Raw genomic sequence first — 18,478 nt, forward strand, 5'->3', positions numbered from 1 at the left:
TCAGTATAGGTGTTGTGTTCCTCCCTGTGGGGATACACACGTCCTAATGTGTGATGTGTTTGGGGCTCGAGCATGCCCAGTCAGCTCTCGAGGGGGTCGGCTGCGAGCATTGCGAGAGACTCCCAATGCGCATATTAAGATCACGCCGGGCACTCTTCGAGGAGAGTGCTTTGGCTCGCGGTCCTCAGGGCTCGGGTCCCGCTGTTGCCGAGGCGCAGCGAAGGCTCGCGTCCTGGGGATCGCAGTTGGATCTAGTGGCGGGGTTAGAGACGGGTGATCCCCTATCTCTGCCTTTACCCGCTGGATCTCATGCCTCAGTTAGCGAGCTGGAAGCACGCTCTGCGCTTTTCTTCGGCTCGCGCTGAGGCACAAGCGCAGCAGCACTCCAGCTCCGAGGAACTGGATGTTGTTAGCGCTGATGATGATCTGCCAAAAGAAAACGACACACACACACTCATAAAAAGAGGTGCTATTGGTGTAACTCGCGCTGTGTCCAGGTTAAGTTTAGACTGGCCGGCCGAGTGTCAAGAAGTTCGCCAAAAAATAAATATATAAATAAAATAAGAAAGAGAAAGAACAATATAATGGCGAGCAGACAGTATGTTTGAGATTACGAGGGGCTGAATCTAGTGGCTCGGATCTCGCGTTTGCCGAGGCAGCGTGTAGATCACGGGTCTACAATATAGATTCTATGACTCGATCGCGGATCTCGCGCTTGCCGAGGCAGCGTGTAGATTACGGGGTTGAGTTTAGTGGCTCAGATCGCGTGTTTGCCGAGGCATCGCGTATATTATGGGTCTGCATCTATCATTCAGAAAGGGCGACGATGTCTCGCGGGGAAGAGACGCTTGCGAGCTATCTCTCCCCCGAGTCCACATCGTCACACAGCCCCACAGCTGCCCACAACAAGCCGGTAAAAAAAAAAAAAAAAAAGTCGGCTTTGGGGGTAGGGCATATTCGGCAGCAGATCAGGCGGCCGCCGGTTTGTATACGGCGGTTGCCCTGCAAGCATATAAAACAAGCAGACCTGCTGGGGGATATTGATATTGAGATGTGAAATATAAATATATATATATATATATATATATATATATATATATATATATATATATATATATATATATATATATATATAATAATTAAATAAATAAACTAATCAAAATGTCCCTCTGGGGCTGTCGGGCGGGGCAGCCTCAGCCGAGTACATCCTTTCTCAAACCTACACTGAGCAAAACAAAGAGAGAGCGTGGCCGCTCGGGGCCCCCCCCGCAGAGAGATCGGGGGTCCGGGCGACGCGCTCAGCCGGGACCTTCCCGTGGTAGGGCGGATCTGAGGGCCGTCCTTACTGCTAGGAAGGCCTCGGCTAAGAAGTCCTGACGTCAGAGGCGCAGGACTTCCGATGGCAGTCCCCTCCGGGAGAGTGCGGCTCGCCGAGGCGCCCGCTCGTTCCCGGTGCCATCGGGGGGGGCCGGTCTGCCAACCCTGCCACCGTTGGTGCTTCAGGGCGCGGCGGTCCCCGGCGAACATATATCTCCTTGTCCGCCCGGAAAGGTAGCGGCTTGGGGATGTTCGCGCCCTCTCGTGAGGGCCCCGGGGCGGTCAGTTTGGTTGCTACCTGCCGGTTATCCGTTACAGGACACCGGGCTGACCACCCAGGAAAATCCAGAGACCAGCCTCGAGAGGCTGGTTCCCTTAGTAGATTTTCTGGCAGCGTGGAAACTTCTGCCGAATATCTCAGAATGGGTCCTGCTCACATTATAAAAAGGGTTCGGGTCACACCCACCCGTGTTCAGCAGGGTTACTCCTACGGTAGTAACCCCCGAGCAGCCTCTGGTCATGGAACGAGAGGTACAGACTCTTCTGCGAAAAGAGGCTATACACGGGTCCCTCCCCTCTGCAGAGAGTCGGGCTTTTACAGCCGCTACTTCATAGTTCCAAAGAAGGATGGAGGGTTAAGGCCTATTTTTAGATCTGCATCAGCTAAACAAAATGCTCACGATAAAACAGATCGTGTGTCACGTCAGGTCCGAGGACTGGTGTGTCACAATAGACCTAAAAAACAAAAACAAAAAAATGTATACTTCCACATCTCCATCCTTCCGCAGCACAGACAGGTCTTCAGGTTTGCTTTCGGGGGCGAAGCTTACCAGTATTGAGTGCTGCCATTCGGCCTAGCTTAATCACCCCACACTTTCACCAAGTGCGTGAATGCAGCTCTGGCTCAGGTGCGACTCAAGGGCATTCGCGTGCTCAACTATATCGACGATTGGCTGGTGTTAGCATAGTCGAAACAGTGGGCGTTCAGCATCAAGATGCTGTTCTCGCCCATATGAGAGTGTTGGGGCTAAGGTTGAACAGAAAGAAATGTGTGCTGGCACCTATAAGCTGCAGAGCACTACTTTTCTGGCGGTAGTCTGGGACACGAAAATAATGTCGGCTCAGCTATCCCCTCCCAGGATAAAAACGATCCTGGATACCGTGAACCAGATAAAGCTAGGTCAGTCACTCACTGTGAAACACTTTCAGAGAGTGTTAGGGCTGATGACAGCAGCGTCCAACGGGGTACCTTTTGGCCTGCGGTACATGAGACCCTTACAGTGGTGGCTCAGGACCAAGGGGTTCTCCCTGAGGGGAAACCCTTTTTCGCTTGATCAAGGTCACGCGGCGCTGCCTACGTGCCTTAGTGAAGTGAAAAGATCCTTGGTTCCTGTCCCAAGGTCCAGTTCTGGGGGCTCCTTGTCGTCGCGTAACGCTAACGACGGATGCCTCCCTAACTGGCTGGGAAGCGGTCATGGGTGGCCGCTCGGCCCAAGGTCTGAGCGGCCGTCAGCTCTCCTGGCACATAAACCAGCTGGAGCTGATGGCTGTGTTTCAATCATATAAAATCAAACACTTCCTCTCAGACCTGCGGGGCCGCCATGTGTTAGTTCGGTCAGACAACACTTCGATGGTCTCGTATATAAATCACCAGGGGGGGTTGAGATCGCGTCGGGTGTGGAAGCTGACGCATCATATGCTAACATGGGCCCAAGGCAGGATGCTCTCGCTCAGGGCGATGTACATCCCGGGGGTCCTGAATGTAGCGGCAGACTCCCTGTCGAGGGAGGGAGTGATGCCGGGAGAATGGAGACTCCACCCGAGGTGGTGGAGGAGCTGTGGATCCGCTTTGGGCGAGCCCAGGTGGATCTGTTTGCGTCTCGAGAGACGACACACTGTCCAGCATATTTCTCCCTCACGCATCCAGCCCTGCTGGGGCTGGACGCAATGGTACAGACGTGGCCGAGGCTGCGTCTGTACGCCTTCCCCCCTCTGGCATTGCTCCCAGGAGTGCTGGAGAGCGTCCGCCGGGACGGGGTTCAGCTTTTATTGGTAGCCCCGCTCTGGCCGGGCCAAGTATGGCTCGCCGACATTATGTCTCTCCTAGAAGGTCCTCCCTGGAAAATCCCAGTCAGGAGAGATCTTCTTTCGCAGGCCGGGGGGGTCAGTTCTGCACCCGCGCCCGGAACTGTGGAAACGGTGGGCTTGGCCCCTGAGGGGGCCCAGTTCATAAACACGGGTCTATCTACTGAGGTGATAGAGACCATGTTGCACTCCAGAGCACCATCCACAAGGAGACTTTACGCACTCAAATGGAGAGTTTTTGTCGCCTGGTGTACGCACCAGGCTTTGGACCCTGTTAACTGCCCGTTCGGTTCAGTTCTTGAGTTCCTACAAGAAAAATTATCCGCAGGGTTATCTCCGTCAACACTGAAAGTATATGTGTCGGCGATATCTGCTTATCATATTCCATTAGATAATGCATCATTGGGGAAACACCCTTGGGTCATGCGTTTCCTTCGTGGTACTTTGAGGCACAGACCTGCGGCACGCTCGAGGGTGCCTACTTAGGCAGTGGCACCCTCTTGTCTGGAGTTTGCACCAGGAATGGTAAAAGCATTTCTCTTCCCGAGGGAAGGATATGCTCCCAAGGTCCCGACTAATGTGCCGGGACCAGTAATGCTGCAGGCTTTCTGTCCGCCTCCGTTCACTAGTCAAGACCAAGAGAAGCTAAATCTGCTATGTACGGTCAGGGCCCTAGATGCATATGTCCACAGGGCTTCCCTGTGGCGAAACTCAGAACAGTTGTTTGTGTGTTTTTGGGTCCCCGAGCAAGGGAAAACCGGCTTCAAAGCAGATGCTTAGCAAGTGGATAGTCAAGGCTATTTCGCTCGCTTATGAGTCGGCCGGACATCCTTCACCAATGAGGGTCCGCGCCCACTCCACTAGGAGTATGGCTGCCTCTATGGCTCTTATTTCGGGAGTTTCATTGTCAGAGGTATGTGATGCGGCTGGGTGTTCCTCTCCGCATACATTTGTGAGGTTTTACAATCTAGATGTAGCCTCTACACCGGGGTCCCGGGTGTTTCTGGGTTGATTCACACATACAGACATTTGGGACTCTGGCGGCGTGGGTATTGAGGTCCCCTAGCGTTTCGACGCAGCTCAAAGTTCCCTCGAGATAGGGAACGTCTCAGGTTACGTATGTAACCATGGTTCCCTGAGAGGGAACGAGACGCTGCGTCGAGATGCCATACTCCCGGCATGCCTGTGAACGATTTGTTCGACTTTTCCAGAAGCTAGTGACTGTTTGGTCCGGGCATGCTTTATAGCTTCCTGGTCGATGACGTCACCCGCCCGTGACGTATCGTCCCGCTATTGGACTGATTACACAAGTGCTTCATGACATGGCACGCAGAGGCGTCCCCTAGCGTTTCGACGCAGCGTCTCGTTCCCTCTCAGGGAACCATGGTTACATACGTAACCTGAGACGGTTCACCACCTGGTCTCTGAACGGAGTGGTGGGAACCTTGGGCACATATCCAGGCCGGGGTCTCAGGATCACGTGAGAGTCAGCCGGCCCGAATTCCAGGCACGCTTCGTCAACCGAAAATGCCTGCAGGTCCCCTACCCTCTAGATTGAGGCCAATGCGGTCAGGAGCGCTGTCTTCATAGACAAGAACTTAACATCTACTGACCGTAAAGGCTCAAATGGGGCCCTCTGCAGAGCACTTAGAACTACTGAGAGGTCCCAAGAGGGTACGAGAGGAGCACGAGGAGGATGTAGTCTCCTCGCACCCCTCAGGAACCTGATGACCAGGTCGTGCTTACTTACCGTTTACCGTCCAAGAGGTCATGATAAGCGGCGATAGCGGCCACATAAACCTTCAGGGTGGATGGAGACAGTCTTCGATCCAACCCTTCTTGGAGGAAAGAGAGTACAGACCCGATCGGGCATTACCAGGGGTCTTCTTGGCGAGAAGAGCACCAATTGACGAAGAGGTTCCACTTCAACGCATAGGCCTGTCTCGTGGACTCGGCCCGAGCGGAAGTGATGGGAGCCACCACCGTAGGTGGTAGGGTACTCAAATCTGCCGCGTCCCATCCAGGAGCCACACGTGGAGGCTGCAAAGATCGGGACGCGGGTGCCACAGGGTGCCCCGTCTCTGAGAGAGGAGATCCTGTCTCAGAGGAATCGGCCAGGGAGGGGCTGTCGCAAGGAGAACTAGTTCTGGGAACCAGGTCCGGTCTGGGGTCTGCTCTGAGAGGGGGCTGGCGACAGAGAGGGACGAGAGCGACGTGGCCCGGGGGCGGCACGCACTGCCGTCACCGGTCTCTGGGTGCTCAGGGATGATTTAATCAGTTCTTTCTTACAAAGGGTGCTGCTGACCCATGGGCCAGCAGCTGGACAAAGGATTCTCCCCCGGCCCTCCACCGGGGGAAGGGGCGGACCTGCCACCGTCCCATGAAAGAACTGCCCATCCCAGAGCTGTCCGCGTCCAGTGCGCCGCTGGCCTTTTTTCAGCAGGCTGCGGGGCTGGCGCGGACTGGGACGGCTTCCTGCAGCACGCTCTGTGACGTGGCCAGGGTGAAGGTTGCTGCTGTGGCCATGCGGGAGCCACCTCCAAAAACCAATCGCCCAACCGCAAGCACTCGTGACAGGGTGGAGATTCACATCAGCCCGAGGCTCGCAGCTGCCCGAGATAACATGGCTGTCAACTCTAGGTCAGATTCTACAGTGCTACCACACCCGGAGGCGGAGCATAGCCGAATCGTCATCCCCAAAGGACTCTAGCCCACCTTGAGATGTGGCAATCAACCTCTCGCCGCTATCTGGAGTATGAACGAAACGAACGGGGCGTCAGCAGACGGTCCCGCTGCTTCAGTCCAACACTCACTGGAAGCGATGTGCAAGAGGGTGGGAGTGGCCCGAGGAATGATCGTCGGGGTTCTTAATACCACAGCACCGCCCTCAGGTCACCCTGGCCACCAGCCAAAGTACCACCTCTCTCAGAGATGGTAGATCGGGGTGTGGCAGAGGGGACTCTCTCTCTAACAGAGATCATTGAGTCTCGACCACAACATCGCGATGGTCATGTTCCCGCAGAGGGAACACAGCACATCCACAAACACTGTCCGAACGTGCCGCCCAAACACGTCGAGCAGTGAATGCGTCAGAAAAAAGACAGTAACAGATATCGACCGCACCCGGAAGTGCGCGGGCAAACCATCTTGAAAAAGACGTGCAAGCTCTTTTTGTGAGAGGAAGCTCTGCAGAGTGCCGAAGCGCCCAGGGAAAACACACACACCTGTTGCAGATCACTGCACAGATCAGCAGGCAGGCAATGTGAGATCGCTGGAACGCGCCGTTACACCAACACCCTGGAGAACCGCTCATCTCGAAGACTGAAGAGAGGACTTCAGAATTCAGTTTTGCCGGAGTGAAGAGATGCTCTTGGCTCCGAGGCAGAAACATAATGCGATTCATGCAGCTACTTCCTTATATAGGCGGAGTTACGCATGCAAATCTCGCATGCCCATGGCATTGGCACTGCCATTGGGCGTTTTCTAAGATCTCGAAGATGATTGGCTTCTAGGCGAAACCCCCATTCGTCAGTCACTGACGTTACGTCGGAGTGACTGAACGAAAGGGAACATGTCTTTCTTGAGATCAGAGGAGTGAGGTTTACTCGCACAGCAACTAGCTGGCCTCAGTTACACTGAGCTCCATATTGAGTGAGTAAGAACTCAAGAACTAGATCAGTATGATTTGTGAAAGAATCATGGACACCAGTTGGTGTGAACTGATCAACCAATTAATTAAACATCCATAGCATAGTTTAACATCCATAGCATTCACTTTCTATATACGCACAAAAATGGCCAGGATATTTTTCAGAAATTCATATTTTTAGTTACACAGAAGAAAAAGTCATACAGGTTTTTGAATAAAGTTCATTTTAGGGTGAACTGTCCCATTTAATGTCTCCCTTCACCTGTATTCACCCTATCATGTGCTAAAATCAAGAAATAGACCTTTCATGGCGATTTATAACAGCCTAATCCAGATATCTCGTCTTCCAATAAAGCGCATATTTGCTCTATCATTCTCTCTGTGATTTTTTTCAACAAAAATGAATATATTTTCTACCATGATTTGCTCACCTAACAAAGAGGGCCAAATAGGCAAATCCCCTCAGGGCTGCTATCATGATTATGAGAATTCTGGGACTCAAGAGAGATTGAAGTGGAAGCATTTCAGCTGTCCATTAGGAATTTCCCATCTGGACACAAACCCAGCACAGCTGCAAAGTATAAGCCTGCGGAGTAGCAAGCAGGGGTAGATGAGGTGAATTTGGTGGAATATTTTGATTAATTCTATTTTGAATGACAAGAAAGAGAGGTAACATGGACAATGCGCCTTGTCACTATTAATCACTGCTATTCTATAAAGTTATACAAGAGAGCTTATTCATCCAATTCTGTCAATGACATGTAAGTTGCTTCTTCTTTGACTACATTTCAATTCAGAAAAAAAGTATTCCCTATCCATTGATATCTTCCTTACATTAATCAAGTAGTCAAAGAGAGATCTTAGAGCGAGAGCAGAGAGTCATGAATCCCTCCATAATGGACAGAACATCAAAAGCTTTGATTGAACTATAGGCTCACTAACCAGTGTAAATGTAGAAGTGACATTGTGGTATGGATTTAGTTCCATAATAGAGAGCAAAAGCTTTTCTTTAGAGTAATACAGGCATATCAGAGCTATTAAAGATGAAGTACTTTCAAAGTACATCTTGTGACCATTTAAACAACAGAAATTGGTAACACTTTATAATAAGGTTATATTTGTTATAGTTAATTACATTAGTTAACATTAGCTCAATGAAAAATACTTGTATTTATGAGTTCCCCTAGCCTGAATATTAGCCAAATGGCTAGAAATGTGTATCGTTGTAAGTTCTGGCTGTCTTTCTCTGGCTTTGAGAAAATGAGAGCTCAGACAAGCTGATCTTGAATTTTCCTTTTATAACGTCATACCAGGGACGGTTACCTCCCTTTTCTACGTCCAGAGAATTTGGCACGCCCATGCGAGCGCTATATATGTTTGTCCTCGAGACAGCATGGCAGTTGCGTGTTTGGATGTACAAATGAAAACAGAAGTCTTTTTCAGTTCCTTCATCTGAGCCTCAGAAGAACCAGCCTCCGTTAATTTTATTTTCTCTGGAAATTTCCTGATCTGTGATCAGTGATTTCTGATGTGTAGCTAATAATTAAAGTTCACACACACATTTTTTTTTCTAAATCGTTTAATGCTGTTTATGCATCAGTGAATTAAGCCATTGACTAAACGAACAACTTCAAATCATTTCTGTTAGTAGCATGAAACAAATCTGTTATGTGAACAAATTCTGTTTTATTTAAATGATTAAACTTCAGAGAGTGATCAAAGAACACTCTTTATAATGTCTGAAGCTGTCAATCTTCGCGAGTTCATCTGTACACTTGTCCAAGCTGTCGTGAATGACACTATTATGCTCAACAGAAGCTCTTACTGTATTCATATCGCTGTCGTGTTTGCTGTTAGTTGTGGTCAAAGCATTTTGTGAGAGAAATAGCATTCACTCCATTCATGCAATCAACAGACCGCCTGTGTGTACTCAATGCTCAAAGGAGGAAGAATACAGGGTTGGTGTGACTGGGACTTGTGTTTATTCTGAACTCTTAAATAAAAACAAAATAAACTCACGCTCACAACGCTAACTCAGTAGAATATAACTTTCTTAGCAATCTTATTGTCTCTCTGGTCCATTAGTGCTCTGCTCAGTCTGCCTCTCTGCTTTCGTGGAAATCTAGCTAAATCACACCCCCTCCACCACATATGGTAAACGAATACTCATTTCAAATGTAAAGATGTCAGCCAATCACAACAGCAGACTTTTTCACTAAAGTCTCACAGCAGACACGCCCCTTCAAACAGACTATTCAAGCCAGAGGGCTAATATCAGGAAAGAAAAATGCCTTTTATTTCTAAATTATGACATTTTATGATGTAAAAATCATACTAACAATATAAGTACACGTCAGGAAACATGATAAAATTATTTTTTTAAAATCCACGCCATGGCACCTTTAAACATTTAGTCCTACCAATTCATAAAATCAAAAGTTGTATCTCTGGACCTGAGTAATTTTAACTAACAATTAATGAACAGTCATTCTTCAGAAGTTATTCACACATATTCTTCAGCTTAAAAGTTAACAGCTGGCCATTCATATTCTTGTACTGATAAGCACAGCAGGAAACGATTGATCCACCATGAAAGCAGCCCATGTGTGTGTGGACCTTGAGAGGTTCACGTCTGCCTGACATTAATGTTAACATTTGTGCATGACATGATAATCTAATTATGTGTGATGTATTCGATAAGCATAACAAGACATCCTTGAAGATGGGCACGGTAGAATTGACCAATCAAAGCACAGATGAGAACAGTCTGTGAATGTCAAGCAGAACAGATTGTACAAAAGCTCACCTAAAAACACTGAGCTGCTGTTCAAAATGTATGTGTGTGTGTGTGTGTGTGGGGGGGGGGGGGGGGGGGTTCCCACTGAAATCATCTACAGGGACCTAAGTCTCCATGGGCAGAACACTCAATTCATTACATATTAACAGAAGCGCAAAAAGGTTTCTGGGCTGGTTAGAAGACTAAAGGGGTTTGTGGGTTTACTTGGCAGTATTTTGAGGGAAAAATTTCCATTGCTGACATTCGGGAGAACTTCTGCAGACAAACAAATGAGGGAATGAGGGAAAGTAGTGCAAACAAACAAACAAACAATTATTATTATTATTATTATTATTATTATTATTATTATTATTATTATTATTATTATTATTATTATTACATACAAAATAAGCACCCTTAAACCTAACCCTGTGCCGTGCATAAGAATGAGAATGTATGAATCCTTATGAATTTGCCACCAAATTCACCAAAACATAAAATAATTATGAATTGCCACAAGAGTATGAGTATATTATCTTTACATAAAAACAATCTAAGAAATACCATAAAAGAATAACCAAAACATCACCATTCTTCACCATTGGCTGTGTCTGAAATCTCCACCTATACCCCTAAATAGGACACCATTTGAAGGGAGTCGGGACAGGCCTTTTTAGTGATGTTTGAAACCATAGTGGACATTATTGAGTGCAATCATTCAATCCCACAATGCCCTGCAATAACGAGTAAAGTAACGACTAGAGCGTGCCCATAATGGCAGTCGTGCCCCGTCTGACCAGAAGATGGCGCCTCCAGATGAATCATCCATCCATTTCGAAAGTGGCTACATCGCAATATCATACAGGTAATGCTTTATTTAATGAATCATAAATTCCTTTTTAATTGATTGTTAAATTGTTCAATTACGGTTTAAACAGGCTAGTTTCCATGACAGAATTCAAGATAGATATTTTCATTACTACTGGAGCTGCCAGTTTGCTAAGTTTCAAATGATTATTAAACTGCAAGCACTAACTTTGCAAAAGCAGCATGCAGCCCTTCAGGCACACTCAAGTGTCCGAATTTGCTCACTCGTCTTCATTCACTCCCTCAAGTGAACTGTATTAGAGGAGTGATGTAGGGAATAGTGAATGAGGGTATAGGGGGCATTTTCGAACAGATCTTCAGTATTACTAGAAACTTCCAGGCAAGTGGCCCTCCAAGAGCAGAGTTTGACACATGTGCCCTAGTATTTAGAATAGCCAGGTAAATGCATTCGAGTTATCACAGTAGCAAGCTAAATCCCTGTTTTAAATCAAATGATAAAAGAGCATGTATCTTACAAAGACATTCAAACATAATGCTGACCAGTAAAGTCATGGCTCTGTTTTGAATGTCTAAAAAACATACCTTAGCATAAGAAATAAAGAATATTGAGCATTCACTGGCATTCAGTTATAATATAAAGCCTTTCTGTGAAACATCTAGAACAGTTTTGAAAGGAAAATCTGAGATATTATTGTGATACACTCTGTAAGGTCTTGTTCTTGAAGGAAGCCATATTTATCCCTGCTCTCTATTTCAAACAGCCATCATTAAAGAACTTGTTCCAAAGTTCATGATCATATAATGGGTAACTTTGTTTGAAATATACAATGCAGTTGATGGTTCTAATGCATGTAGCAGTATTTGCATGACCAATTTAGCTGCCAGCTTTCTGCAAAGGTCAGTCCCAACAAGGTCCATGCGAGGGGTCACAGGGTTAAAACACTTGAAGTGTGCAATTAACCTTGTGCAGGGAGAAAGAAAGAGTGATACACAGAGAGAGAGAGTTAGAGAGGGGAATATAAGAGGGAAATAATTACGCTAATGAAGAGGAATTAGATCAGTAGCATTTAGTGGAGAAAGCTGAGTAATTGAATTAACCGGGTTTTGAATAATTCCTCTTGCATTCTACCTATTTGCTCATTAAATGGATTTGCCATGGATAATTTAACCTTCTTCTCCCAAATTAATCAATTTGGTTAAAATTTTGCTTCCGCTGTGGAGTGGTGCATCTCTTTTCCTAGAATTGTTTTTTGTTTTTTGTGATCAATTAGGCAACACAATAAAGAAAACAATATAATAGCCTCAATGATGTTATAATTACTCTCTTCCTCTCCTTCTTTCTTTCTTGCCTTCCTTTTGGGTTTTGTTGTATAGCCAAATTCCACCCACAACCCAATGAAACATTATTGCCAGAATAAATATAATTTTTTGTGTGTGATTTTGTGTTTATTTAATAGTGTGAGATGAGAACATATTTTAGATGGCTGCGTGTAGGTTGCTGTATTTTACAATGGCATTGCTCCATATTGGCTGGATTTCGCCACCCTCATTCTTGTCTGCTATTGTCTGTCTTATACATTGTTCCATTGTTTCTTTCCTTTGCCACACACACACACACACACACACACACACACACACACACACACACACACACACACACACACACACACACACACACACACCACATGTAGTTCCAGCAGGAACTGTCAGATGTTTTTCTTGCCCACATCTGTGATACCTTGTAAACATGAATATTTTTTTGTACACCTGACATGCTTTTTTTACTCCCTTTCTTTCAATCCAATTCAACTCAATTATGATTTACTGGATATTGGAGAAAAGCACTGGTTATATACACAGCTTCTTCAAAAAGAATAGGCCTTCAAAATCGAATTAAAGGTGGGGTAAGTGTTATTTCAAAACCGTTTTAGAAAAAGGACTCGGGCCGAGTGGAATAACAAACTTGTAGCCAATCAGCAGGTAAGGGGCGTGTCTACTATTGATGGTGAGAAGAGAGGCCCAGTGCTCGTCATTATTCAAAACACACGAGTCACACAGGACGGAAAAGAACTAATATATGCTGGCTTTTGCTTGAATATGCTCGTGTGTCATGTTCGCTTTTTTTGTCCATTTGCGATCGTATTGTGTCTCACTTCAGCGATGATAAAGACCCGTTCATTTCCACACCGTATGGAGCATCTAAATCTCCTGATCACTGTTTCAAGTGTCAGCTCACAAAATGTGTCCGACAGGTAAGATACTATACTCCTAATATATGTGTTTCCTCTTTTCATCTACATAACCCATCTTGTCATAATTGTAATATGTTCGTTAGCTGGACTGTGTGCTTGTGTACTATCGAGTTGTTCATGAGAACGGTTTGTGTTTTTGTAATGGAAGGGGTGATTTTGTCATTGAATATTCAACCTGGATTAGTAACACACAGATTCTGCCATAGTCGTTGCCTGGGTTATGTATGTGTGGGGCGGAGCTATCAAAATAGGGGCGAGACCCTTTTTGGTGGTAGGGGCGTGTTTGTTTTGGTGATTTGAAATATCAACAACGGCTACCAGATAGCACTTACCCCACCTTTAACTTATTCTCAGTAAATATAAAGCCTATATAACAAAAGCGTTTAATCATAGACAATGGCTTTTAAAATATATTTTAGCCCGCTCCTGCGTCATTATTAGACACGTGCATTGTTGTGCTCACGTGAACAGTGGCGGAAAATACACAGCTGTCATTCTGGCGTAGAATCCAGAAGCGCTGCACTGTGTTCAATACTAGTAATTATTTCATTAAAATGTTTGGGTGAACTAACCCTTACGCCGTTATTCCCTGAAAATCTCCCCTTTAAAAAATCTTCCCTTAAAATCTGGGAAGATTGTGCAGAATGTGCACATGAGCGCTGCGTCTGGAAATGTACTAGCCTCCCTGCGTTAGGCAATGACTTTGTAGGCAGTGTGCCATTTGCACACAAAAGCAACTCACAAAACTGATTTCGAACAAACTTCTCATGTAGCAAACAGTTTTATGATCTACAGCAAAACAGAGTGAGCTTTGGTGATAAATAAACAATTATTACAATAGTAGGCCTACTTTCTTGTCAGAAATGGCATAATAAATGAAAATGTATGCGTGCTGGTCAAAAACTTACATTTTCACACAACCACATCTTTCTGGCATCTTGTTTTTTTTTAGCTCACCTGTCACAGAATGGAAAGCATATGATTTGTGGGATATCAAAGGAAGCAATCAGAAAAATCGATCAGATTAAAGGTATCTCAGGAGACAGGAAGTGAAGCTAACAGTGTATTTGGACTTGCCTTGGTGCCTTCCTACCTTAGAATGTATCCTCCAAAAGCAGTATTTTCTAGCCTGGTCCTACCAGACTCTCGTACTAAGTACTTTCCAGTTCTCGGACAAAGTCGAGAACTACCCGTAACGTCATTGGTTCTTCTCACCTAAATCAATGACAAAGCACATTTGAACCCGAGGGAGTGCACAAGAGATTAAAGTTAGGAACTGCGGCTCAGTTGCAATACCTCCGCAGATCCCTAGGGGTCGCACCCCACACTGATGACAGATGTTGACAATGCCCCAGCAGTTTCTTTAAAATTAATTTGACACATTTTGCTGTTTGTCATCATATTTAAACTGTGGAACCTGTTCGTTTTTTTAACTGTCATTATATTATTCATCATAAACAAAAAATAATAAGTAGAGATGTACTATGTTATACTACTATAACTACTAGTGCTAATATGTTTATCTGAATAAAATCAGATTCAGTTGCTTTAACTTTTGTGCAATATCTGATTTAAAATCCAGAGGTGTTATGTTGGATGGAATACAGATGAATATCAGACAGGACTATCTGAGTGAGAACAGAGGTCCAATACCTTTATTATTATTATTATTTAGTTTTATTATTATTATTATTATTATTATTATTATTATTATTATTATTATTATTATTATTATTATTATTATTATTATTATTATTATTTATGTTTTGTTGTGTAATAAAAGATTACCAGCAAGAATGAAAGGAAAGGTGCACAGGACATTAGTGAGACCAGTGATGGTGTATGGTTTTGAGACAGTTGCACTGAGGAAAAGACAGGAGGAAGAGCTAGAGGTAGCAGAGCTGAAGATGTGAGGTTCTCTTTGGGAGTGAGGAGGATGGATAGGATCAGGAATGAGTACATCAGAGGGACAGCGCATGGGAGATGTTTTGGAGACACAATTAGAGAGGCCAGGTTGAGATGGTTTGGACATGTTTAGAGGCAAGAGAGGGAATATATCGGTAAAAAGATGCGGAGGTTAGAGGAGGTCAAGAGGAAGACCAAAGAGGAGGTTTATGTATGAAGTGAAGGTAGTCAGTCTGAGAGAGGAGGATGCAGGGGAATAGGGCTAGATGGAGACAGATGGTTCACTGTGGCGACCCCTGAAGGGAACAGCCGAAAGGGAAAGAAGAAGATTATTATTCACGTTTTGTTGAGGAGGTTTTAAGTCCATTTATATCGGCACCTACAACTTTATTAGAATAGTAAAATAAACAGAAGGCTAACTTATGAGTTTTGAATTTGTGTGTGTTTAAAATAAATACTTTCACAGACACGCAGACACACGCACTGACTCACAGTTTATAATATTGCCAGGATCGCTTCAGAAATTCTATACTGGAATTTAAAATGTTCAAAGAAATTTGATATTTGAAATTGAACAAAGAAACTTGCGTTACTGTTTTAAACCGCAATCTTTCTTATCAGAAGGGCCTTTTGGAATTCCTAAAGACAAGGAGATGAAGAAGGCATGTAGGCCAAATGTGTGTCACACCTTTAGTACAGGGAGGGAAGTTTGGTCTGACTGGTCAGTTTGAATGTCTCACATTTGGGTTTCAGGCACGTTCAAGGAAGAGACAAAAAGAAGATTGTAACTGTAGCTCTGTCTCTTTTGTTTTCTGGCTCTCTCTCTTCATGGGGGCCTTCCTTTGGCTCTTCTCTTCTTGCTCTCTTCTTCTCTTAGTCTCTTTCTCTCTTCTCTTCTCTAAAGTCTCTCTCTCTCTCTCTCTCTCTCTCTCTCTCTCTCTCTCTCTCTCTCTCTCTCACTCTCAGTTAACATTCATGCTTAATGATTAATATTATACCTTTTTACACATCTATTTTGTAACTATTTTAAGTGTAACCATAACCAGATCTTGTCATTAAATCATTTCTATTACAAATGATGTGCTAGCCAGTTTTGATTCTGTATTGACTTTGAAGTGCTACCTATTGCAATACAATATAGTCATTAGTCACATTTTAGCAACACTCTCCCACATATTTTGCTATTGTAACTGCGCTTATTTCTGTTGTTTATATGTCGGTATAAGTTTCAGTGGGTGGTAATAGATGAGAAATGTACAGTTTTATACCATCCTGCTGGTAACGTTTCTTTAGTCTTCCGGTAACCCTGCAGCCTGAACCACTGTAGGCGAACCACCCTTACACTATTGCTTGGGTCTTTTTCTCAAAAGAAAACATCAGAGAGGCACAAGGCAAAGTATCCATTTGCTCTCCATTTAATCTCGTTGTTGTCTAGGAGACACAATCAAAAAGGTTTTTTTAGTTTTGTATTTTTGCTCTCTCAGAGAAAATATACATTTACATAATCATTTGTGAATGTCTGGACTATAAAGAGAGAAATTGAGACATTTTGAACCTAATCTCCATTTATTTGTACCTGATATTTTTTGCAGCTAAAAAAAAACCCAGAGAAAACAACAACAAAAAATCTCCAAACCCCTATCAGAGGTTCCTGTGGATCACCTATGGCAGTAGAAAAAGAAACACTGACAAGTGTAGGAGTTTTTGGAATTCACAGTACACGTTTCAAAATACACCCAGTTACAGCCAAAATTGGCGTGCTTATAGGCAGATGACATCTGTGTTCTCACAAACATCCTCTGATCACACAAAACAAAATGGGGAATTTATGAGATGGAATTGCTCAGCAACAGAAGCCAGGAAGAACATATTCTGACCAAAATCTGCCGTCTTCTGGTGTTTGTATCTGTGAGTCAAAACTGTATCAGAACAGAGGAAGCAATTCCAGCTCTTCACATCAATTATGTAAGAAGATAACAGTCAGTAAACACTTCACACAACACACTGTGTATTCTCCTGATACCTCCTTCAAAAACATGACAATATGTGCAAATGAACTCTCATGTTCATCAAGCTGTCAGAGAGTTACACGCCCATGTTTCTTCTCATTCTTTTTATGGAAATCCGTCTCATCATGTTAGTGTCAGTCCCACTATATGAGTAAATTTCATCCGTGTGATTACTCTTCATATGCAATATGCTGTCACACACTGTTAAGCAATATCAAAAAGGATGAAATCAGATGTTGTCACATTCTGTACTTAGCGAACCAGATAAACCCCAGATTTCAACATAGGGACAGTGGGAAACCCTCTGGTTGTGAGGGGTCAACAGGTTTTGGAGAAAGGGACATGACCTTAAATTTTCCAGCTTGTGAATGACAAATACAACTGTGTTTGTGTGTGGAAGAGAGAAAAACAAAGACATTACAAGGAATGGTAAATGTGCTTTAATACCTTTGAATAAATGAAGAGATGATTTTACAAGAGGATGAAACAATTTAAACAAATACAATCCTGAATCATATCCACAAGTATGGGGAACCAGCACATATATTTTTTAATAAATAACATTTGGACTGCATTTATATATCACTTTCAACCGATCCATGGCCACCAAAGCGCTTTACATATTGCCTCACATTCACCCATTCATTCACTCATTCATACACCAACGGCGGTGTCAGCCATGCAAGGCGCCATCCGCTTCATCAGAAGCAGCTGGGGTTATGTCTTGCTCATGGACACCTTGACACTTGGTCAGCTGGAACCAGGGATGGAACCACCAACCTTCTGGTTTGTAGAACACCTACATGAACCACTGCCACAGGTACAATTAACAATTAAATGTCGGGTACAATTTCTCTCTCTTGCCGATATTTTTCTACAATGAAAATGATACTGAGAGCGTCTTAAAATTTAGATGGACTTTAAAGGGTTTGTTCACCCAAAAATGTTTTTTGTCATTAATTACTTATCCTAATGTCATTCGACACCCGTAAGAACTCCGTTCATCTTCTGAACACAAATGAAGATATTTTTGTTGAAATCCGATGGCTCAGTAAGGCCTTCATTGACACCAATGTCATTTCCTCTCTCAAGAGCCATAAAAGGCACTAAAGACGTCATTAGAGAGCCCATCTCACTACAGTGATTCTACAATAATCTTATGAAGTGGCGAGAATAGTTTTTATGCACAAACAAAAAAAAACTAAATAATGACTTATATAGTGATGGGACGATTTCGAAACAAAATTTCAAACCGTTATGAATCAGCGTATTTATTCATGATTCAGATCGCGTGTCAAACTGCCAAACTGCTGAAATCGCGTGACTTTGGCGATCCGAATCATGACCGTTGGAATCTTTGTTTTGAAATCGGCTATATTAGTCATTATTTTTGTAATTTCTTGTGCACAAAAACTATACTCATCGCTTCATAAAATTATTTCAGAGCTACTGTATTGAGATGGACGTTGTAGCCAGGGCCGGCCCGTGGCATAAGCGGAATAGGCAAATGCTAGGGGCACCACTCGTCCATAGGGGCGCCAAAATGAGTGACTTTTTCCTGTTTTATTACTGCTACTTTTTATTAATATTAATTCGAAATATTACAACAACAAAAAAAAAAACCTTAAACAAATCCCCAGATTCTTCCCAGACCACC

The sequence above is a fragment of the Pseudorasbora parva genome, chromosome 7 (assembly GCF_024679245.1).
Source record: "Pseudorasbora parva isolate DD20220531a chromosome 7, ASM2467924v1, whole genome shotgun sequence".
NCBI classification, from domain to species: Eukaryota; Metazoa; Chordata; class Actinopteri; order Cypriniformes; family Gobionidae; genus Pseudorasbora; species Pseudorasbora parva.